Below are 25,401 nucleotides of genomic sequence, written 5' to 3' on the forward strand. Positions count from 1 at the left end.
TCGTCGTCCACCACCTCCTCTTCCAACTCCTCTCTCACCTCCTCCTCCTGCACAACGCTCATGGCAACTGGCTGCCCTGACGGCAACTGCGTTTCATCATCGTCGATGAGCGTGGGTTGCTGGTCATCCGCCACCAAATTTACCGGAGATGGAGGAGACTCCAGTGTTTGAGCATCTGGACACAGATACTCGTCTGTTAGGTTTGTGGAATCGCTAAGTGGAGGGGCAGGTTGAGGGACAGTGAATGGAGCGGAGAACAGCTCTGGGGAGCAGGGACAGTTGGGGGTTATTGTTCTGGGAAGATTGGGAATTTTGGGAGGAAGGAGGACAAGACTGTTGGGTAGGAAGAGGAGAGGAGGTAGAGGCGGACTGGCTGGTGGACAATGTGCTGTAAGCGTTCTCTGACAGCCATTGCAAGACCTGTTCCTGGTTCTCGGGCCTACTAAGGTTTGTACCCTGCAGTTTAGTTAATGTGGCAAGCAACCCTGGCACTGTGGAGTGGCGCAATGCTTGCTGCCCCACAGAAGTAGGCACGGGACGCCCTGTGGCTTCACCGCTAACTTGCTCCCCAGAAGCATTCCCCCGACCTCGCCCACGGCCTCGTCCACATCCCCTTCTGGGAGCCTTGCACATTTTAATATGCTTTCCTTGCTTAAACACACTCAGAACCTGTGTGTCTATGCCCTTACCAAGTAATTAAGGGCGTATGTAATCCCCAATTTATTTGGTGGAATTAACACTCAGAACCTGGGTGTTTATGCGAATATCAACAAATTAAGGGGGGATGCAGTCCCCAATACATTAGGGGAATTCACACTCCAAAACTGGCACTATATGCCAATAGCAACAAATGAGGGTGGTATGAAGGCCCCAATTTCTTAGGGGAATTTACTCTCAGAACCTAGTACTATATGCCAATAGCAACAAATGAAGGGTGTATGTAGTCCCAATTTTATTGTTGGGGAATTATACACAGTGTATTCAAGTTAGTTTCAGGGGTGGGTGTGCACACTGTTGGAACGTGGATTGGGGGTATATAGGGTATATGGGAATACACTTTCAGTGTATTCCATTCAGGATCCTCCACACTGTGGAAAGATGGGTTGCGCAGATACAGCCTGTCAATGCCACATTAGTGTGATAGACACTGACAAGCTTCTCCCTGGAATGTAGCTCTTAAAAGAGCTGTTGGTTTTCTTCTTCTCCTTCCTATCCTATCCCTGCCTACCAGAATCTGGTTCCTAACTCTATGGCCGCAGACCTCCGTCTGTGGCCAAGAGAAAGCTAAGAATAACGCGAAGCTGGGCGGCACTGTTCTTATTAATCAGAGGTCACATGTTTTCGGCAGCCAATGGGTTTTTAGTATTTTTTTCAACGTCACCGGTGTTGTAGTTCCTGTCCCACCTACCCTGCGCTGTTATTGGAGCAAAAAAAGCACCAGGGAAGGTGGGAGGGGAATCGAGTTTTCTCTCACCTTACTATGCGGTATTCGAATCGAACACCGCGAACAGCGTGATATCCGATCAAACGTGTTCGATAGAACACTGTTCGCTCATCTCTACTAAGCAACTACTTGTTTTCACTATATACTTTAGTGCCCTGCCCTCAGCACTTCTGAGTGGTTGGCCAAGCAGGGACCCAGTGAGGGCCCCTCTGGTTTTTACACACAGTGCCGCATGCTACAGTATCTCTGGAAGAATGGGGCCTTAAAAAGAGGGATGCTGATACAGAAATTATCTACTTAGAGGTGTTAACCTTGGATCATGTTTAGGTACAGAAATTCCCCCACTAACTCCTTGAATGGAGGGACATCTTCCGGGATTAATTCTGGTGTCCGTTCCGTCATAATCCTGTACCCTGAGCTGCTCTCACAGCTTATACACCGTTTGGCCTTTTGCTGGGCAGGTATTGGCAAAATTTAATCCTCACTTTTAAAATGTCCAAGTGATTCCTCTATTCTTATTCTTTAGGGATTATTTGCCTCAGAAAATCTGGTAACAAAATGCTCACGGACTGGTCTGATTTTGTATATACAGTCAAATCTTGAGTCAGTTTGTTGCGGACATTGTGCATTATCATTATAATGAACAAATTTTAGGACCTAAATCTAGTCCGGGACACGGTCATACGGTAAATTGTAATGCAGCACAAAACATAAGCACTACAATACTGTCTGATTTCTGGTTTGCTTATAAGGCCCATATGCAGCACAAGGCTCCAAAATCATATCTGCTGCATCTACTGGGTCCACCAAGTATATGATAAGGTGAGATTCTCTGCTAAAAATTGTTGAACATACAAATTAGTTTGTGCCACCATGTGGTTTACAAAATCCTCCAAGAAATACACTTTGAAACATTAGAATTTCTGTAAAGCCTTCGGTGTCAAAATTTGATTCCAGACCCGCTCACAAAGTAAGGGATCGTAAGTTCAAAAATATTCGGGGTGATGTGGTCTACAATTGAGTTGCTTCAGAAGTTTCCACAGCTGCTGTTCTTGGGCGCCTTCTTGAGGGTCGTTCATCACTGAATGATGAGGAAGAAAAATAAACTTTCCTGATAAAAATATTGTCTGAAAGGAATGTTCTTGAGCCATTATTACAGTTACTATGAAAAGAAAATTTAGAGTCAAATTTGTTTCGTTAAAAAAATCTCCAATCTGAGAATTCCATAAGGATAGAATGATGAGCAGTAAAATCTTTAATCTGTTTTTGTGATTCAATCTCAAATTATTTGACAATTGTATTAAACCGTATTATATAGAAGTTAATAAATCTTTGATTTCTACGTTCCGATGTTGTTTGGGAGGGGACTGTGCAATGTATTGAGACTTGAAATGCCATCATAAATGCTGTAGACTAGAGATGAGCGATCAGTGAAATATCCGATATTCGTTTTGAATAGCCGCTCAATATTCGACTACTCAATCGAATATCGAACCCCATTATAGTCTATGGGGAAAATTCTGTGTTTCAGGGGAACCCACTATTAGACTCAGGAGGCTCACCAAGTCCACTATGACACCCCAGGAAATAATGCCAACACCTCTGCAATGCAACTGGAACAGCAGGGGAAGCATGTCTGGGGGCATCTAACAAGCCCAAGTCACAGTTTTACCCCACCATCACAGCCTATTAACTACACACGTTCCACACTCAAAAAAACCACTATGAAAGTTGAAAAATATCTGGAAACCTTATTTCCTCCCCAATTGGATGGACAGAAACCCAAATTTAAAGCTAAAGAAACATTAACAAGCAGCCCTTGAAATCACGTTGCCCATGACAACCACAGATAGAATAGGCAATGGGAAATCCATCAGTACCCACCCTGAACTGTCATTGTGGATGTGTGTGATGTGGTAAGACCTTCCAAAATTCACTTTTCTGGCCCTTAACGTGAGCCTTTCCAAATTAAGTTAGAGGCCCTTAAGCTGAGCTACCAGCAGAGATTGAGGCCCTTCAGGTGACTTCAGCCTTTTACCTGCAGAGTGTTAGGCCCTTTAACGTAGTTCAGCCTTGCACCAGCAGAGATTTTTTGGTCCTTTGGGTGAATTGAGCCTTTAAACAGCAGAGATTTAGTTTTTGGCCCTTGGAGTGAGTAGAGCCTTGTACCAGCAGAGTTTGGGGGAATCAGGGTGGATTGAGCCTAGTAGGAGCACAATTGTGCAACGCTGACGGTGGAGGAGTATGAGGAGGAATTGGAGAGGGTGAGCACACATGAAACTTCATGTTGGGGTGCTTGACACCGGTGGACATGAAAATGATGGGTCTATCCAGTGGCTATTCATTTTTGTGAGATAGATGGTCCCACTCTAGTGTCATATCACAGGACCTGTATACTGCTATTCTGACACTTGTTAACAAAATTTTTTGTGGGTGGATCATTCTCTGTAAATATCTCACATATCGGTCCTAGTCCCTGAGGACAACATTGCCACCCTTGTCAGAGGGTTTGATAACTCGGCATTTTTCAGAAACTGCAAACATTCATTCTCTTACTATGTTAGAGCTATGTGGTAACTGCAGGGGGGTGATTTTCCTAAGTTGATCTACAACTATTTGGGCACACCATCCCCCACTGGGGGCATCCTAGTAGAGAGTAGTCTAAGGTTAGAGAAGGCTCCTTCCCCGGGAGTTTTCATCTTCTGTAAGTAGGGCACATAAATTATGAAAATTGGTCATCTTATCAGGGGTGAGACCCAGATCAGCACCAACCACCTCTCATCTGGAACTTCTTTCACTTCAATTTACTAATCAATAAGTGTAAGCTCTTCACCCCTGTAAATGCATGATATTTTGAGACCGGGACATGTGACTCCTTTAAGGACCAAAATTTCCCCCTTTGTTAAAGTTCGACTAGATAAGTAGATGACTTGTAAGAAAATTTCACCACTTAAGGGTCCCTTCTCTCCCGCAGTAGGAGAGATGATAAAAATCTCACTACCTCTTGTGGCAGACAGATGGCGTGGGATACGACCCCTACTTCTGGAGGGTACAGTATTTCTCACGCCTATGGACCTAGATGTAGGTTTAGTTTATCCTCGTGGTTGTTGAGTTAGAGAAAAAAATTTTTGTTTGAGATTGACGCCATGGTAGGCCACAGCTATAATGTTATCAAAGTGCAATCTTCTTGAGCAATATTTTAGGCAAGTAAAAAATTTCATTTGATGTAAATCTCCAACGATCTGTTATAGATAGATCAATGAATTTGTAATCCAATTGGCTTGGTCGTACAGTTGAGTGTTGTGGTGTTTGCTGACTTTCCCTATTTTCCCCATCTTTCCATTCATTCGTCATTGTTACGTGGAATAAATGGGATTTCCATTTTTAGTAGAATTTCTAGATTTTCAGAGCAAGTGCAAGAACAATCCCAGGTGTGGTCCTTTATAGCCTGCACCCACTTAGGCCGTACCTCTCAATCCCTATATTCTAAGGCCATTAGCACCTTATTGCCAATTGACTTTGATAGATGCCGCACTTCAAACTGATGTATAAAACTTGGAAAATTCTTTCATAAATTTTATCACTGAAATGTGCCCGTCTATAACCAACTTGACAATTAAATTTTTGGATATCAATTCTGAGAGGGCTTTTATGGATCGAATTATGTCCACCGGATGAAGACACTAGTAGGGTTTATCTCAACTGAAAATGTATTTTTATTTGGGGTTACAACATCCATGAGTATCTAAACACAGTATTGAATATTTGGACTATCCATTTGTCCATCCACAGCCAACTTGTTGTTTTTCGGTACAAAATTGTCTGGAATTGGAGTCCAAAATGGAGCTAGTTTTCTGTAAGCTTCATACGGTCTCGCTTTTTGGGGCGGTTCAAATGGTGTGGGTGTAGAGAGCCTCCGATGATTATTAGTTTAACAAGAAAACCAACAGCGCATTGTTAGCTTTTGGATTAGCGATACACGAAACCGCATGTGACCAACCACATGAAAGGTGGTCCCTTCATTTGCCCTTCATACAGCAGTGCTCATTACTTTCCTGTCCAATCTCTCTCTTCCTCTTATTCTCTATATTATTTTGTAAGGACCAGAAAGAAGACAGAGAAGTAATGAGAGGTTTTTTGAAAACCAATTTTCTTTTGAAAAACGACTGCAACTGACAGGGAGACTATAAACTCTCAATAACCACGTCCTGTGATAGGCTAAGGAGTACCAAGGCATCAATTTGAACTGTAATTTGGGAGAAAAATATCAAGAAAGTAGTATTGCACATTACATTTATCATAGAACACATAAGACGAGACAAACCAAGACAACCTGCAGGTACACGGACAAACACATAAAATATAGCAGCTCACTCCAGGATGCTGCACTTATTCCTAAGCAACTCCTTGTTTTCACTATATACTTTAGTGCCCTGCCCTCAGCACTTCAGAGTGATTGGCCAAGCAGGGACCCAGTGAGGGCCCCTCTGGTTTTTACACACAGTGCCGCATGCTACAGTATCTCTTGGAGAAAGGGACCTTAAAATTAGAGATGCTGATACAGAAATTATCCACTTGGAAGTGTTAACCCTGGATCATGTGTAGGTGCAGAAATTCCCTCACTAACTCCTTGAATGGGGGGATATTCTGCAGGATTAATTCTGGTGTCCCTTCCGTCATAAACCTGTACCCTGAGCTCCTCACAGCTTATACACCGTTTGGCCTTTTGCTGGACAGGTATTGGCAAAATGTAATCCTCACTTTAAAATGTCCAAGTGATTCCTCTATTCTTATTCTTTAGGGATTGTTTGCCTCAGAATATTTGGTACCAAAATGCTCACGGACTGGTCTGATTTTGTATATACAGTCAAATCTTGTCAGTTTGTTGCGAACATTGTGCATTATCATTATAATGAACAAATTTTAGGACCTAAATCTAGTCCGGGACACGGTCATACGGTAAATTGTAATGCAGCACAAAACATATGCACTACAATACTGTCTGATTCCTGGTTTGCTTATAAGGCCCATATGCAGCACAAGGCTCCAAAATCATATCTGCTGCATCTACTGGGTCCACCAAGTATATGATAAGGTGGGACTCTCTGCTAAAAATTGTTGAGCATACAAATTAGTTTGTGCCACCATGTGGTTTACGAAATCCTCCAAGAAATATTTGAAACATTAGAATTTCTTTAAAGCCTCCAGTGTCAAATTTTGATTCCAGACCCGCTCACAAAGTAAGGGATCGTAAGTTCAAAAATATTCGGGGTGATGTGGTCTACAATTGAGTTGCTTCTGAAGTTTCCACAGCTGCTGTTCTTGGGCGCCTTCTTGAGAGTCGTCTGAAAGGAATCTTTTTGAGCCATTCTAACGACTACTATGAAAAGAAAATTAGTGTCAAATCTGTTCAAATATCCAATCTGAGAATTCCATAAAGATAGAATGATGAGCAGTAACATCTTAAATCTGTTTTTGTGATTCAATCTCAAATTAGTTATTCGACAATTGTATTAAACCGTATTATAAAGAAGTTAATAAATCTTTGATTTCTGAGTTCCGATGTTGTTTGGGAGGGGACTTGAAACGCCATCATAAATGCTGTAGACTAGAGATGAGCAAACAGGGATATATTCGATATTCGTTTCAAATAGACGCTCAATATTCCATTATTGGATCGAATATCGAACCCTATTATAGTCTATGGGGAAAAATGCTTCGTTTCAGGGGAGCCCATTATTCAGCTCAGGAGGGTCACCAAGTCCGCTATGACACCCCAGGAAATGATGCCAACACCAAGCAAGCACTCCAATATGTATTCAGCCATGTGTGCCAGAGTGTTACTTGGCATCACTTGGCTGCCCCCACCGGAATGCTCACTCTCCATTTCCTCCTCCTCCTCCATTTCGCCCCAACCCCGCTGCAGCAATGGGACTCAATGAACTTCCCCGCTAGCCTCCTGTGTGACATTGAGATCTGCCACTTCGTCATCCTCCTCCTCCCTCAATATACGCTGTGAAGCAGACAGGATTGTGCCATGACTATCCTGCTGAGATGGTTGTGCTCCTATTCCCGACTCCTCAGTGTCCATACGTTATCCCTGATGGCGATGAGGGATTCTCGCTTCACACACAGGAGCGGGATTGTGATACTCACAAAGCTGTTTTTAATGTATATAGCAAGAAGTAACTGTTCTGTATCCCTGTTTTCCACAGGGGAATGCTGGACCCCTGTCACTGCAGTGTATAGCTCTGAGAAGAGCTGCTGTTCTTCTTCGGTTTTTCCCTGCCTATCTTAAGCTAAACCCTATCTACCTCTCAGCAGATCTCTCTCCCTATCTCTGACCGCAAAAATGGCGAATACGGCGGCGGCCATTCTTATAAATGTGAGGTCATTTGTTTTCGGCAGCCAATGATTTTTTTCACTGCCTCCATTGTCATAGTTCCTGTCCCACCTCCCCAGCACTTTTATTGGTGCAAAAAATGCACCAGCAAAGGTGGGAGGGGATACGAATTTTTACTGCGTTTGCCTCGTTTTTGATTGTAATCGAATATGTCGAATGGCCTGATATTCGATCGAATATCTATTCAATCGAACAGTGTTTGCTCCTCTCTACTGTAGACCCCTTTTAGTTCCTTCTATGGATATGGGATTAGCGGTTGGGTTATCATTACAGATGAACGAGTAGTCAAATATTCGATATTCGTTTGGAGTAGACCCTCAATATTCGACTATTCGACCGAATATCGAATCCCATTATAGTCTATAGGGAAAAAATGCTAGTTTCAGGGGAAACCCAAATTCGACTAAGGAGAGTCACCAAGTCCACAATGACGCCTCAGGAAATATTGCCAACACCTCTCTAATGCACCTGGGACAGCAGGGGAAGCATGTCTGGGGGCATCTAACACACCCAAGTCCCATTATCACCCCACTATCACAGCCTATCAACTAGACACTTTCCACACTCAATAGAACCTCTTTGGAAAGTGGAAAAATACTTGGAATCCCTCTTTTCTCTACATTAGTATGGAGAGAAACACAAGTTTTAAGCTAAAGAAACATTAGCATGCACCCCTTTAAATCAAATCATTAGCATGCCCATGACAACCAATGATGGCATAGGCAATGGGAAATCCAACAGCCCCCACGCGTAACGTGGTGAGACCTTCAAAAATTACTTTTGTCCCTTGACATGAGCCCTTCCAAATAAAGTTAGAGGCCCTTAAGCTGAGCTACCAGCAGAGTCTTTGGCCCTTTGGGTAAAATGAGCCTAGTAGGAGCAGAAATTTTCAATGTTGATGGTGGAGGAGAAGGAGTAACTAGAGAGCTGAAACACACAATGGAACTTCATGTTGGGGTGCTTGACCCTGGTGGACATGTAAATGATGGGTCAATCCAGTGGCTGTTCATTTTGATGAGTGAGTCGGTGAGCACTGTCAGCTGACAGACTGTCAAATACCCTTACTAGTTTTCTGGAGATCAATGGCTGGTAACAGGGAGTATATAACAGCAAGACTATAGACAGACTTACAATCGGCTGAGTGGAAGGCAGAGAGGCTTGGCCGGAAACAGCAGTTCTTTTAACAGCAGAAGGGCTTGCTGGAGGCAATAGTTACACAGCTACAATGGACCAGGTATATGGCAATAGTATTTAACAGTGGAAAAGCTTGCTGGAAGTTGTTCTAGGTAGCAACCAAATTGAAAGGTAAATAACCAACTTGAAACAGTTAGAGCTTGAGGACCTTGGCAGAATGCAGGCTTCTGAAACAATACTAAGGCAACTGGGTAATCACATACACACATGTTAATCAATTTTCAGGAAACCAAGGTGATGTGACAGGCAGGAAACACAAAAAACTCAATCTTAACTGCTGGCAAAAAAGGGTTCAACAGAACAAGATCCTGACACAGATGGCTGCGCTTATCGGTGATGATGCCACCGGCTGCGCTGAAGACCGTTTCCGATAGAACACCGGCGGCAGGACAGGACAGCACCTCCAAGACACAAAGCGCAATTTCCAGCCACAGGTCCAACTTCGACACCCAATAAGTGTAGGGCGCAGAGGAATCGGAGAGGACAGGGCTGTGGTTGGCCAGGTATTGATGCAACATGCGCCTATACTTGTCCCTCCTAGTGACACTAGGACCCTCAGTGGCGGTAGTTTAGCGAGGGGGTGCCGTTAACATGTCCCAGACCTTGGAGAGTGTTCCCCTGGTGGCTGTGGCCCGGATTGCAGTTGTTAGCCTGTTGGAGGAACTCTCCTGTGTGCCACCAGCGAGAGTTGATGGAAATATCTCCATCATATTCTACACCAGTTACTTGTGGCAATCACTAATGCGATTGGCCCTCCCCTCAACCGGAATAAATGACGAGATTTTATTTTTATACCGGGGTCGAGGATTGCAAAAATCCAGTATTGGTTGCTCTCCATGATTTTGACAATGCGTTTGTCACTGGAAAAGCAGCCCAACATGTCAGCCATGTTTTCCAGTGTTACTTGGCATGACTTCGCTGCCCCCACCGAAATGCTCATGCTCCATTTCCTCCTCTTCCTCCTCCCTTTCGCCCCATCCCGCTGAAGCAATGGGACGCAATGAACTTCTCCGCTAGCCTCCTTTGTGACAATGAGATCTGCCACTTCATCATCATCCTCCTCCTCCTCCTCTTCCTCTGTCATTGTATGCTTTGATGCGGAACCCCCCAGAGCTTTTAGCCTGGGGGACACATGGTGTCATGGCCCATAGGAAGTTTAATCATTTTTAATTAGGAAATTTGAGGTAATGTGTTTTTTTCGGATAGTTTCTGCGCCTTTTCTCTCCCTTTTTACTCCTCAGGAATATCATGGTACTTATCGATGGCGACCCCCCCTTGTTTCCAGTGAAGAAACAAGCTGATTGGTCCTTGACCGCTGTAATGGCAGGAAATTCAAATATAAAAGGGGGAGATTAGTTCAACAGTCGCCGGTGAAAGAAGCTATCAAAACCTCTTAGCTCCCGCTGACCCCCCCTATTATATGGACTTTTGAGACTGTCGCGATGGTTTGTTAGAGGGAAATGGTCACCCTGCTAATGCTGGGTGGACTAGGTTAATTGGCGATTCTGATGCTTTGGTTATGGTGAAATGTTTGGTTAAATTTCATTGATTTGATTATTGATTTTTTGGTTTATCTACAGTCATGGCCAAACGTTTTGAGAATGACACAAATATTATATTGTCACATGATCTGCTGCCCTCTGGTTTTTCTGTGTGTTTGTCAGATGTTTTTATCACATACAGAAATAGAATTGCAATCATATTCTGAGTAATAAAAGCTTATACTGACAGAATGAGTTAATGCAGCGTTGCAATATTTGCAGTGTTGACCCTTCTTCTTCAGGACCTCTGCAATTCTCCCTGGCATGCTCTCAATCATCTTCTGGACCAAATCCTGACTGATAGCAGTCCATTCTTGCACAATCAATGCTTGCATTTTGTCAGAACTTTTTTGCACTCATGAACTCCTGGGTAGCTTTGGCTGTATGCTTGGGGTCATTGTCCATCTGTACTATGAAGCGCCGTCCGATCAACTTGGCAGCATTTGGCTGAATCTGGGCTGTAAGTATATCCCGGTACATTTCAGAATTCATCTGAAGTGTACCGGGATATACTTTCATCTGAAAGATGTCCGACTTCTCAAGCGGACAGAAAAACCCTGCATGCAGGGTTCCTCTGTCCGCTTGAGAAGTCGGACATCTTCTCTTGCGGACAGGAAAGGACGGGCACGGAGTGCAAAAGAACGCACCCGATGCCCATTAAAGTGAATGACAGGTGTCGCGGACACATCTAGTGTCCGCTCCTAGTGTCCGTGACAGATTTTGAGCGGACACTACATGTCGGACACCGACGGTAGTGTGAACGCTCCCTAACAAAGATAATATACTATCCTACCTCTACCAACTTCTTTTTCAACTACCCAATGTAAAAATGTAGAAAAGGCCTTGAAGTACCTACAAGACTTGTTGAAACCCATTGGGAGGCATTTATCAAAGTAATATTGTCCATTAAATTGAAAACCAAGTGCATTAAAACCTTTTGGGTGCACAGGAAGGAGGCGAGGAGGAGGCACCTTCGCCAGTAGTGCCCTGTGTCCACATTCCCTTAAAGCGCTTAATACTACATCAAATGACAGGTGTCACGGACAGAGCTAGTGTCCGCTCCTAATGTCCGTGACAGATTTTGAGCGGACACTACATGTCGGACACCGACGGTAGTGTGAACGCCCCCTAATCCAGAGATACTGGATGGAAATCCAATCCACAATTAAGCGCCTTTCCTTTCCAAACTTTGTACTAACACCTGAAATTGTCATTCTATCGCTACCCTCCAAAGACTACAAATCATCAATGTCGAATTTAAGCTCATTCCTCCTCCTTCTATCGGATCAGAAAGAAGACTACAATAAATATATCAGCGTTTACTGAGGCAGACCTGAATGAAGACTGACGGAAGCGGTATACTTGGAGAGCAATAATACAACTCCCCACCAATCGCCGACAATTTAAGGCAACCACACCCACTAGGGGAGTGGCCTATAGCCGCTTCGTTCAGCGTCTCTACTCGGACCTGAATGGAGACTGACGGCGGCGAGATGTATGGAGAGCAGCAGTGAAACTCTCAACCAATCATCTGCGGCTTAGGCAAAATAGCCACACCTACCGTGGGAGTGGCTTACGATTGCTCAGTTCCGCCTTTCCTCGTTCAGATCCCAACCTAATGTTTTTAACAGACGAAAAATATCAGCACATACACTACCATGATGTAATTTCTTGCTCGGTAGCTATAAGGATGCTAAATTACAAAATGCATCATTCATTTATTCTGTGCTATCAAGTGGAAGATTTCATTCCTCCTCTTACATATGCTTTATTAATCACTTTATTAGGATATCCCCTATCTCTTAGACGAGATTTTAATTCTCAAAATCATCCGAGTTACTGTTATTCCTTTTAAGATGGACTAACCGCCCATAGGGGACCGACTCATTTATATGATTAGGATAACACAGTAATGCATTTGTGGCTGTAGGCTTATGATAAACCTCTGTCTGAATACCATCTTCTGTTCTAGTTAAGAAAACATCCAAAAATTCTAGACGGTGGTGGTCAATTTCATATGCAAAATTCTTATTAAACGTGTTACTATTAAGGTATTCAACAAAGACATGAAGTCTTCATCCGTACCAAACCAAAAAGACCTCATCGATATAACGCAACTATGTGTGTATATGCTGAGCAAATAGATTGTTGGGGGGGAAAAACCAACGCCTCCTCCAAAATCGCTAAATAAATATTAGTAAATGTACAAGAGACGGTTCCCAATAGCGGTCCCTGTCACTTGAGAGAACCACTGGTTATCAAACATAAATACATTATTTTTCCAGACCAAGTCCAGACCCTCAGAGATAGTCAATAAGGTCATTGTATTTATTTGAATAGGTGAGGGCCTTTCGAAACCGCTTCAATCCCGTGTGGTATATGGGAGTAAAGGCTCTCAACGGCTATGGAAGCCAACTTAGTTATCTTCCTAAGAAGTAAGATCGCTAACTAGACAGAGAAAATCCTTTGTATCTTTAACATAGGATGGAATATTAAATGGAAGGGGTCTCAAAAGCATATCTAAATACTGTGATACAGGTTAGGTCACTGAATCTATTCCCGCCACGATCGGGCAACCTGGTGGGTTGACTGGTGATTTATGCACTTTGGGGAGGAAATAACTAGGTATAACGGGGACTCCATGGGGGATTTGTAAATTAAGAACAGGCAGGGCTTCATCTTGGTGTATAGTTTGGTGAATCAGAAGTCATTCCAGGATATAAAGCCGATGCGGGACCAAATAGTCAGTCGTGAGGTATGAAAAAGTTCCTCTTAATTTAGTTGGGAACAAGGTTGACCTAGAATCTGAATGAGAAGTTATGTCTACAGAAGTTCGCTCTGGTATAGAAGACTGTCAAGGCTAAACCTCTCATTAGAAAAGTAAGAGGTAACTAGTGTTCTGAAAATGTGATATGTACAGTAGCAGAACCAATAATAACTGCTATGAGAGGGGTGATCCTGCGGTGGTGATAGTTGGGTTGTTACCAAATAGATGAATTAGTGGTGGTCATAACAGGGACCATTAGGACTACGACTGAGGGTCCGGCCTCATCCAACCTTTGGCCGTCAACTAATTGGTTTCTTGCATTCACTGATCAATCTGTTCTCTCGCCAGGTAGTAGTGATTGGCTGCTGTCGATGACAAAAGCCATGACTACTACTATGACATTGTCACCAGAGCCTGCTGAACTGTACATTATATAGCAGAGAGCAGGAAGACGTGAAATTCATGGTGTCACATGACCCACAGGACATACCAACAAATTAATACCATAATAACCCATATCAATAGTCAAATCATAATTAAAGACACAACAACTTTTTAAGTGGTATGAACTTGGCCATGATGTTTTATTTAAGGGGTTTCAAACAAATAATTAAATATTTTAATAAACCAATGAAATCATTAGATAGATAAATAATCAATAAACAACCGTAACAAGTAGTTAAATTGACCATCAAGTCCTCCCAGCAGTAGCTGGGCAACTAACACCCCCTCTAATAAAACTTCACGACAATCCTGTTACCCCAACCCATAGGGTAGGCGGGTGGGTGCTGCCTTCTTCCTAACAGCTGATTTTCTTCAGGAAAACTGCCACACATATACAGCTGAGCTGGCTTTTTATATCTGAATTTCCCGCCTTTGGAATCAGCTGTCCAATCGGTTTCCAGCTGTAATCCAATCAGTTGATGAACTGTTACTAGGCAGATCAGCTGGAAGTTTCTAGAACCTGCTCATGCTGGGCACAGCTGACCTCACTTAACCCCACGGTAAGCACCATTTGTAGATTACCTCAAAAAATAGGGGAGGATATAAATTAGATCAAACCAAATTAATGTATTCATTAAAAACAGCACTCTTTACTTTAATTTGCTATAAATCATTGAAAATAACAACTGGGGACAGTGACACCATGTGCCCCCCACCGTTATGTCACACTCGGGGGCATTTTCATTCTTGAACTTTCCGAATCTTACATATATGAAATCACAGAGGGTGTATATACCCATTCCTCTTAAAGAAGTCACAGTGGAATGGAGAAAATCAAACCAATATAAGACTTAATGTTTATTAAATCAATTTGTGGGTAAAATCCCCAAGAAATGTCTGAGCTTCTATTTCTGACGGGCAAATTAAGCCTGCAGACACGCCAGTCCTGAGTCAAACAGGGCACACTTGATGTGCAAGGGAAGACTATAAAGGTGACATACTAAACACTCACATGGTTCTGACATTGTCCATGACCCAAGTATTAAACATCAAACAGCGGGAAAACTAATTCCTGTTAATGTCACCAAATCCCCAAATTTGGGGAGAAACCGTATTTCCCATACAAAGGCTGAAGCTTATGGATCTCCTTGAGCTTGATCTTCAGGATGTTCTGTAGTCTCTTGAATGGGGCTTTCTCTATCACTGCTGCTTGGCGAGACCTGCTTCTGCTTGTCCCATGTAGACCGTTCTGAGCCTCTTGATACGATTTTGTAGAGTCTGATCCCAACCATTTTTTCATGAGGTCAAGCTCCTTCTCTACGGTTAGGTTGAGGCTTCATCACACCGCATTAAGTGACTGCTACCAAAACTGCTTTCTGTGCAGGTAGGCTCATACGAAGCCTATGGTCTACCCTGGGCACATTTGGCTCCCAACCTCCCACTGCTGCCACCCTGCTAACTTCCGGCCATGCTACCGTCCTGCCTGTTCCGGCTTTCCCTCCCTCATCCACAATCTGCCACCCTCTTCTCCCGATAATGAAGATGCCCCTTCATCACTTGGTTCCCAATTGCGTTCAGCTACATCATCATCATCCAGTACTGTCTGCACATCACTGTCCTCCTCAATGGTCTCTGAGCCAAGAGCCTGACCGCTTGCAACTCCAGCTCCCATGCCACTCTCCTCATTACACTGTTTGTCCACCTACTGGAGGAAGAGGAGAATCTCCTCTAGGTTTTGGCTGGGCAGTAGCTGTTGACTGTTTTGTAGTAGGTGCTCTTCACTGTATAGTGGAGCTGAGCCTAGAATAATTCTCTGACTGAAGGAACAGAAAAGGACAGAGGCAAGTCGGGCACAGGGCCTGCTCCCTTACTGGTTCCAGACGGACCCTTTTTTATTCTCCATTAGATTGCTGTAATTGATCAGTCACCATTACAGCGATTGTATGGCTGGGACTGCTGTGGTTGGTCCCAATCAGCAACTCTGTTTAGAATTGTGGAGAGCATCATAGTCTGTCATGGTTAGTTTCACAATGGCAGTAGTCTTTACTGTGGTGCAGGGGGCCTGGACTACTCATGCTCAGGGTTGTAGTCCCCAACGTTATGGTCTTTGTAATGGTCTCCTACCTCATTGTGATTGGGGCCACCTTGAATGTTGAAGTTCAGAAATAAAGGGGTTATCCAGGGACTTGCCTGGTCCAAGTGTTTGCAGCAGAACCTGGAAGTCTGGTCATGTGATTGGAACCAACCCCTGCCCCCAGGTTGCTCTGTCTCCTGTTTTGCAGAGGTAATTACGTATCATAGCCTGCCACCATAGCAAAAATAAGCAAAATGGTGATTTGAAGGGATTTAGTATATATTGCACATGAAAGAGGCCTAGTTTGCATCCTAAAAATAGGCATAGAGATAGCTGCATCCCCTTAATATTAATAACAAGTAGCCCAAATATTGCTAGCTTCCTTTTATTTCTGCTGCTAGTGGTAACCCCAAAGCTGTGCTCACTATGGTGTAAAGTAATGACCTACTGGAGTTCCTAGACCCAAAACAGAGAAAATCATCCAATTGTCCTAACCCTCATGGCCGCCTGCAAGAACAATGTGAACTCCATCTAAAGTATGCACATGACAGGGAACAGATAGTGTTGGAGCCTAAAAATTGTGTGGCTGAATAAAAGCTACCTCTGTATTTTTTTATTTTATTTCTAGTCCCTCTGAGACAGTACGATGTATTGGGAGTTGTGCCCAGTTATTCCCCCAGTTATGTGTCGACATAAATGAAAAGTTATAGGCTTACTTAAATCAGAAGAGTCTCCTTATTGGGGGAAACGCAAAGTCGTAAAATAAATCTACAATAGAAATGGGAGGAACAACAATTTAGGGAATCAATCCAAGAATTGTAATGTCTAAAATTTAAGGGGATTTTGTAAATTATGAAAAAAAAAATGGGTAAAAAATATGCAAATCTATTCTCCAGGATGTAATTAGGAGAACAGTGCCTCTGTATGCCCTCTAGGGACAGCCCCCTTAACATCATGCATGACACAGTTAATAAGCCTACTAACATAATGTAGAGTTTATTCACAAATTATTATTTCTATTCCAAAAGGAACAGATTCCCAGCTATGGAACAGCACTGTTTCGGTCTTTTGGACCTCCTCAGCATAGCGCAGGGATACTGATTTGGCAGAGTGAGAGACTATAGACCAGGGTCAGGGGACAATCATACACATTAGGGAGAGTGTGTGCCTATATAGGCAGTACAGAGACTTAAAAGTCATTCCTGCTCCGCTAGGGATTCTGGGTAAAAAATATATGCATATTTTTTACCCAGAATCCCTAGCGTATATCATCTCGGAGCCCACTCTGTAGATCGTTTACTTGCTAGCTAATCACAAGCCAAGAGGTCGGTGGGGTTTATGCAGATGTGCAAGCAGCGGCGCAATCTGTCGTCATCGTGACCAAAGATTAGAAAGTTAAATTTTGTTATACAAAATATCTTTAGGCAGTGCCACCACCACGAGCAAATTTGGCACTTCTTAGGGGAAGATGAGGGATGGGATGGAACGGGGCAGCCGTGTTTGATCGCCTTGAGCTGTGCATATTGGATGCAAGGGGTGTGACTCTTGGTGGCCCAGTCATCGGTATTGGGTTCTGTTACAGCAGGTTAAGTAAAATTGAGCAGGAAGCCCCCCCATATGGTTGGGAACTTGTAGAACCTATACTGGATGAACTGGAGCAGAAAATGAGAGGCGGAGTCCCTTTGGCCAATCTTTTGTATTCATCATCAGAAAAGCCGTTCTATATTTGACCTGTTCTATAAAAGGAAATCTATGGGCAGAGAACTGTATAAGTATTGTATTACATCATGGAAGGCTATGCTGACGAGAACCTTATTGCAAAGTGGAAAAAGCAAGCATATGGCAACTTGTGCTGCTTGCCTTGTATACAGAGAAAGGACACAAACTTTGGAAAAAATTGTATTTGTCTTGTCCCCAATGGAAAACTTAAAGTGGGGCGAATTATTGAATGCACACACTATGGTTGTAGAAGATGCTCTGTTCTTTTCAGATGAATGTTTTCTTTTCTTGTGACCACTTCTTTCTTATCAGTTTATCTGATACGTCCTCTATATGGGGACCATATATTAAATGGATTTTTGGAACAGGACGTTGGAAATGGCTTGCGTTGTCCACTCCATGCCTTGACCTGATATTGTAGGATTTCCAGAAGCGCCGCACCCCATACTAATGCAGTTCAAAGACAGACAAGTCAGAAAACTTGGCCTGTGGTGGTTGGTGACATTTGGTTCCCTCCATGGATGTGGGCGCAGCAGGTTGGTTATCAGCAGAAAAGCCTCATCCGGTACCTTGATGATGAAAGTGACTAGATGTTACCTAGATAACGTTACCCTGAGTTGGAAAGCAATGACCTTGTATGTTTAATTCCAGCAATGTGTTCTCCTATATGTTTACCATCGACAGCGCCTACGCAGCTCAGAACATTGGCCTTAGATTCGAAAGCCTCCAGCTGCTTGCGATAACATCTTTGGGTAGGATTGGGTTGCAAATGCTGCCAGATCACGTGGCTTATGCTTCTCGCAATACTGAAAATACTGATTTTCCTACTCAAAAGTGGGGGTGCAAAAGAAGAAAAATTGGATACGACATTTTCTAAACTTGTTTAAAAAGGCAAAGCAACAATTTGCCTTTCTGTTGGACTGGTGGGCCTCATGTTTGTATCCACTCATCCAGCCTTTTATACTTTACATCTCCATTGGCAGCTGGCAGAAATTTTTGAATTTTATCAGTATGTTTTAGCACCATGGTCAATTATGCTGAACCATCTTAAAATTTGTCAGACTGACTTACAGTACAAAATTTGTTTGTCAATTTCCTAGGCAGTTCGTGCCACTCATTCTACTTATGATAACTTGTTCTAATGGCCTACAAACCATTGGTGAGACTTGACTGTCCACCTTTCCCTAGCTAGATATCGCCAATTAGCTCCCTTATCAGCCTATGTTATATTGGTATATATAATATCCCTACCAGAGAATTCCTATCATTTCCTGGTGGGGTAGAAGAGTACAATAATTGATAATACAGTTCAGGGCCCCGAAAAGAACTTAGCCAGCCCCTAATATGACAGATAATCTACCAAAATCCCTAAACCACAGAAAATATATAATGCAATCAATATACCATAAAAAGTGTAACCTCAGACTGCACGTACGTGGTGTATTATCCGGTAACAACAATTGCTCGCATCCATCCCCACAACCCCATGTTGAATGGTCTCCAAGACAGCTGCCCATTAAGGCCATGAGGTCTCATGATATGAAGTAGAAAAATCCATGTGGTTTCCCTCTGTAGTACCCTCCTGTCAGTCGCCTCCTCTGACCAGGGACGGCACCACCTCAAGGACTTGAAACCTGATGGCAGTAGGGTCTCCACCATGGTTGTTACTGATACGCTGCGGCACCGATGTGTCTTCGTTTTTATTGATGTCTGCCGTGTGCTTGAGAATGCGTCTTTATAATTTACGTATCGTTCTGTAGTTGACCTTTGCTCTTAACATGTAAAACTGCTTACGTTCATGATTATAATGCCTGTTCTCTTGATCAATGAATCTGAAAATTCGACATGAGCCACACTTAAAGGTCCCATACAATGTTATCCCTAAACCTCTTGACCGGGGCAGCCTTCATAGTAAGATGACTATGAACTAATATTTAGCTCCTCTCCTATATGTAATCCAAAGGATTGTCTTCAACCAAGTGACCCATATGAGGATCAGTTTTTAGCATCACCAATAGGTTTGGAGAATTGTGTTCCTCCTATGTATTGAATCATAAGTGCCAATTACCCTAATGCCCTCTGTAATGTCCTTAATTTTTGGTGTCAATAGTGAGTGGTGCTCAGTGGTTGTTGAGTGGTGGTAAGTCTCTTTTGGGTACCCCTTCTACTTGAAAGCGATTTTTGAAGTCCTTAGCAGCTATTCTGTAGTCCGTGTATTGGGAACAATTACGTTGCACCGTCAGGTAATGACCTATCGGTATCCGGCAGTGCATGGCCCCCAGGTGCCAGCTGTCCCAGGCCGGTAGACTATTAGTCACTGTTTACTTTCTAAACATACTAGTTTTTAAATGGCCATTTGGTAACTTGGTAGTGGGTCAGATCAAGGAAGGTGATGGTAGTCTTCTGTACCTCAGACACTTACAGGCCCAGATCATTAACGGAAGTCTCATTGGGAAAAGTGGTTTTGAGCTAAACACATGTCTGTATAGTCTTTCTACTGCTACCTTTATTTCTTTATGCTAGTTATCCCCACCGAGCTGGGCGTTCCATAAGTCCTCCGAGCACCCTCCACGTCATACCTTTTAATACCGCCCCTCCTCTGCTTGTGCTCCATCTGTTCTCCTCCTCCCCTACTAAAACATTTTTGGGTTCTTCCCTTTTTAGCAGTTTAAGGGCCATTACCTGGGGATTGTTGCCCTGGAACAATACGGGGAAACTTTTTATCCCAGATGTACTAGGTTCTGCCCCTTCTTAGGTTACAAACATTATTGCCTTTTACTATCTTTTGAAAATTAAGGAATGTCCCTACGTATTGGAATGGCAGGTAAGCGTTATATATCGCATCTGTACAATGTGTACTTTCTGCATTTTGTACCATATCTTTGTTTTCCGCATGGCAGTCTATGGCTTCAGCGCTTGATCGGAGAGATCAACTCCTCCTATGTACTTATTGAATGCTAGGATGCAGTATGGCTTTGAGGTGGGGGTATTAGTACCTTGTACAGGGAAAGGGGTGCTGCCATTTCCATGAATTGTGATCAGTACAAGAACATCCCTCTTGTCCCTATTCCTATCTAACCACATGTTCTCCCATACATACATACATACATGCCTTATTTTCCCTGAATTCCCCTAGGTCCCTCTTGAACTGAATCAAATCAAATAGACTTTATTGGCACATCCAAATAGATATTTGGCATTGCCAACGCTAGTAAAGTGGGGGGTGGGTTGGAGTCGAGGGGGAGAGTATGGGGGGGGGGGGGGCTGATTCGGGGTATAACAGTCCGTGGAGTCTCATCTTCCTCTTAGCTGGTGACAGCTGTATGGGGAAGTGGGGGTGATTTGGGGAATAACAGTCCGTGGAGTCTCATCTTCCTCTGGTTTGGTGACAGCTGGACACGTATTGGGCAGCGATCTCCACAGTGGCCTCTTCTTCTCCCAGTAGGATGTAGAGTTTCCTCTTGAAGTCTGGGATGTGGGCAGAGAGTCTTTGATAGTAGACGGCCCTCACAGCTGAGTATTTGGTACAGTGTAGCAGGAAGTGGGTCTCGTCTTCTAGGACCCCCTGGTCACAGTGCTGGCACAGTCTGTTCTCCCACAGTCTGAAAATTCTTGCAAGTTTTAATTGAGGCTACAAATTGTTGGATACTATTTTGTAGGGCTTCTTCTTTCTTCTCATACTCTGGTTCTTTCGAGAATTTTTCCACCATTTCAATTAGATCTTTAAGTTCAGTTGCAGACTTCTCGAAATTCTTTTGTTCCTCCTCCACTAAAAAAGTCATCCATCAAAGGCTGCTTTCACATCACGTTATGTAGGTCCGCCTGACTGACACGTTTTTATAGCTGTTTACCTTTACCTACCCATTGCCGCCAATCCTATCCCCTATCCTATTCTACTAATCCTACTAATATTATAAATGTGAAAGTTGTTTGGATGTTTATATGTTTGGATGTTTGTTACTCAATCACGCAAAAACGGCTGAACGGATTTTGCTGAAATTCGCTACATACATAGATAGGAACCCCGATTAAAATATAGGCTACTTTTTATCCAGGTAAATTACGTCACTACATGACCATTAAGCACAAATTTAGACACACACTACGTTTGAGGACCTTTGATGACGTCATCACAGGCCCTTCAGCCCTCCCATAGGGTCACGCTATATGGTGGGAGGAGCTACACTAATTTGGGGGTGGAGCTAAGCAGGAGGGAGCCGGACAGTGTGAAAGCTGAAGAAAATGGCGTCTCATGGAAGATCAGAAGAGTGCAGAACATACAGGCTGTGTGTGGCCAAGAGGACTATATCGGGTGTAGAGTTTCAGTAAGTAGGAAGGGGAATCTGTTAGACGAAGCGAAAAAATTCCCAGCAATCGTGCCACATCCAAAATGAAATTAAAACGCAGCTTTTATTTTATAGCTTGGTTAAAAAGTCCATAGTGCAGCGAGAGTCGATCTTTATAGCCTACGCGTTTCAGAGCAACACCGCTCCTTAGTCATGGCATGTATGAGCACAAAGAGGACTACAAAATATATAAAACTAAAAACAAAGTGAAAAACAGGTCCCTCCCGTCTGCACATAGACGGAGATTGTAATTAAATCAAAATCATCATTAATGAGACAAGAAGCAGACATCCTGCAAGATTGAGAGCATGTTTGAACACTAAATACCATCGCAGCATACATGTACATAAGAGATATACGGCTAGATTGATCATATAATAATTTCTTTTAACACTCGGAAACCCTTCAGTAGAATAAGAGTGTTACAAGGAGCACGTAATGCCTGGCCGAATTTTGCCCTTAACAAAGATGGCATTTTTAGTCATAGGCGCATGTGTTGAATAATACCCTTAACCAATATGGCTATTCTGTGTGATGTGCGCATGCGCATCACAGGATGCCCTTGTTAGCTTACCTTTAGTTCTCTGCTGGTACAACCAATATATTGTTTGTCACATTCTATGCAGATGATCATGTAAATTACATGATCAGATCTGCATGTTATAAAGGAATTGATGTAATTACAGCAAAAGGAACAGTCACAAAAAATATTTGTTCTAAATGCATACTTGCACATTTGACACCTAGAATATCCACACTCGTAAAAGCCTTTAAGGCTGAGCCAGCTTTCAGATTTGGAATCTTCTTTTGAGGAGAAGAAGCTTGGTGATAGCCAATTCCCTAATGTTTTGCCACGTTTGGAAATAAACTTGCAGCCATCAGATAAAATGTTGGACAGAATTCTGCCCTGATTTAAGATAGGTAAATTATTACGGACGATATTAGTAATTTGTTTGAAATTAGAACTATAACTAGTAGAAAAGTATACTGTTTGAGTGCTTTCTGTAGGTTGTGACTTGTTTGAAAGTAGATCAGTCCTATTTTTCTTGCCAACTTTCTTGCCCTATCCAGGCTCCACTTAGGGTAGCCCCGTGATCACCTCTGCGGTATCACCTTCACCTTTGTAGCACTAAGCGATAAAATGGCACCTGAAACTATGCTGGGTTGTGTTTTCTATGCCCGATAGACTTGGCCGACATCCAGTTGGCTTTTCTGATTTCTCGTATCACAATAGTTTGTACACAAGTCCAAAGGAGAAAGAGAAACTTTCAGCAAGTTGGATGCATCTCCTATTCAGACAGACTGGAACTAATAAAATTAGTGCTAAAAATGTCTTGTTCTATAAATTCAATAAAAAACAATAAAAACAGTACCGTGCAACACCTAGCGCATTATCCTTTGTAAGTAGATCTTGTATTGATGGGTGTGGAGGATAAAATTGCAACCAAAACGTTCTTTAACCCCTTAGCGACCCTTGACGTAACTGTACGTCATGGGTCGCATGGGGATGTATGGAGCGAGCTCACACGCTGAGCTCGCTCCATACACGGCAGATGCCGGCTGTATCATACAGCCAGGACCTGCCACTAACAGCAGCGGTCGGTGCCCGAGCCGATCGCTGCTGTTAACCCTTTACACACTGCGGTCAAACGTGACCGCAGTGTGTAAACGGCGCCGGCGGCACGGGCGCCGCCATGTTTCCCCGATCGCCGCCCTCCTGAACGTCACAAGAGGGCGGTGATCGGTTGCTATGACAGCCGGAAGCCTATTGAAGGCTTCCAGGCTTGTCTCTGCATGAGATCTATTAGACGATGCCAGAGGCAGCCTCTAATAGAAGTGCTGCGATTTTCCTATTCACTGCAATACTGTAGTTTTGCAGTGAATAGTATGAGCGATCAGACCCTCTAGGTTTCAAGGTACCTAAGGGGTCTGATCATAAATGTAACAGAAGAAAAGAAAAAGTTTTTAAAAGTATTAAAAAAATAAAAAAATATAAAAGTTCAAATCACCCCTCTTTCCCTAGATTAGCTATAAAAGTAATTAAAGAACATTAAACATAAACATATTAGGTATCCCCGCGCTCCAAAATGCCCGAACTATTAGAATATTAAAACATTTATCCCGTACTGCGAACGGCGTAGCAGCAAAAAAAATAAAAACAGCCAAAAAGCGTTTTTTTCAACACTTTGCCTCCTATAAAAAATTGAATAAAAAGTGATCAAACCATCAGATCTTTCCCCAAATGGTATCAATAGAAACGTCATCTTGTCCCGCATAAAAAGACACCACAACCAGCTCCATACATGGAAATATGAAAAAGTTACAGGTGTTAGAACATGATGACACATTTTTTTTTCTATTTTGCAAAGTTTATCATTTTTTTAAAAAGTATCAAAACATTTCAAATACTCTATAAATTTGGTATCACCGCGTTTGTACTGACACGTAGAACACAGGTAACATGTCATTTGTACCAAACAGTGAACGCTGTAAAAATTAAACCCATAAGAAAATGGCGCAAATGCATTTTTTTCTCCAATTGCACCTCATTCTGAATTTTTTTCCAGCTTCACAGTACATTGCACAGCATATTGAATGGTGCCATTACAAAGTACAATTTGTCCCGCAAACAATAAGCCATCATGTGACTCTGTGAACTGAAAAATGAAAAAGTTATGGCTCTTGAAATGTGAGGAGGGAAAAACGAAAATGCGAAACCAAAAAATGGCCTGGTCCTTAAGGGGTTAAGAGCGTCGATTGCAACAGCCTCCTAGACTTTAATAGTCTTCATTATAAACAGTGGAAAAGGAATATCCCATATGGACAGTTTAGGCGAATACGCCGAAACTGTACAAATGAGACAGATTTTCAAGAACAAAGCGGGATTATTAAAAGGCGGTTTATTGAAAAAAATTATCCACGACGGATTGTTAATTTAGCTAAAGCCAGGGTGGATAATTATACTCAGAAAGAGTGCCTGTTACCTAAATGTAAGGTGGTCGATAAGAACAATGATTTGAGACTTTATAACTACCTTTAATGGAGCACATAGTAGCATTAGATCTATACTTTGTAAACATTGGCATATTCTGTTGAGTGATCAGTACTTGAAAAATGTTCTTCCACGACGACCGAAAATTACTTATAGGAGAGCTCAAAGTGTAAAGAATATTGTGGCTCCCAGTCGATTGAGAACTATTAGTGGACAGCCTAGGGAGAATGGAGAAAGAGTGGCTAAAGGTAGCTATAAATGTGGACATTCTCGTTGCAAATGTTGTGACTGTATCAGTCACAATATTTTAAAAGTAGCTAGTACGTCAACAGAAAGAATCTTCACTCTTAATTACCGCATGGACTGTTCAACTTCATTTGTTATTTATGTAGCAGAATGTCCATGCGGTTTACAATATGTAGCGAGGACCACCATGAGTTTGCGAACCCGCATAAACAAACATCGGTCCAATATTCT

The 25,401-nt window shown here is 42.8% G+C and overlaps 1 non-coding gene and 1 pseudogene across 1 annotated transcript; both read left to right on the plus strand.

The window, feature by feature from the left end:
* Positions 1-17,342: 17,342 nt before the first annotated feature.
* Positions 17,343-17,861, plus strand: LOC142196212 (protein BUD31 homolog pseudogene; annotated as a pseudogene).
* On the plus strand, positions 17,848-18,032 carry LOC142196432 (U2 spliceosomal RNA). The gene has a single exon (XR_012715240.1). It is a non-coding gene; the product is annotated as a U2 spliceosomal RNA (small nuclear RNA).
* The last annotated feature ends 7,369 nt before the right edge of the window (positions 18,033-25,401 follow it).

Source organism: Leptodactylus fuscus, chromosome 2, assembly GCF_031893055.1.
Source record: "Leptodactylus fuscus isolate aLepFus1 chromosome 2, aLepFus1.hap2, whole genome shotgun sequence".
NCBI lineage: Eukaryota > Metazoa > Chordata > Amphibia > Anura > Leptodactylidae > Leptodactylus > Leptodactylus fuscus.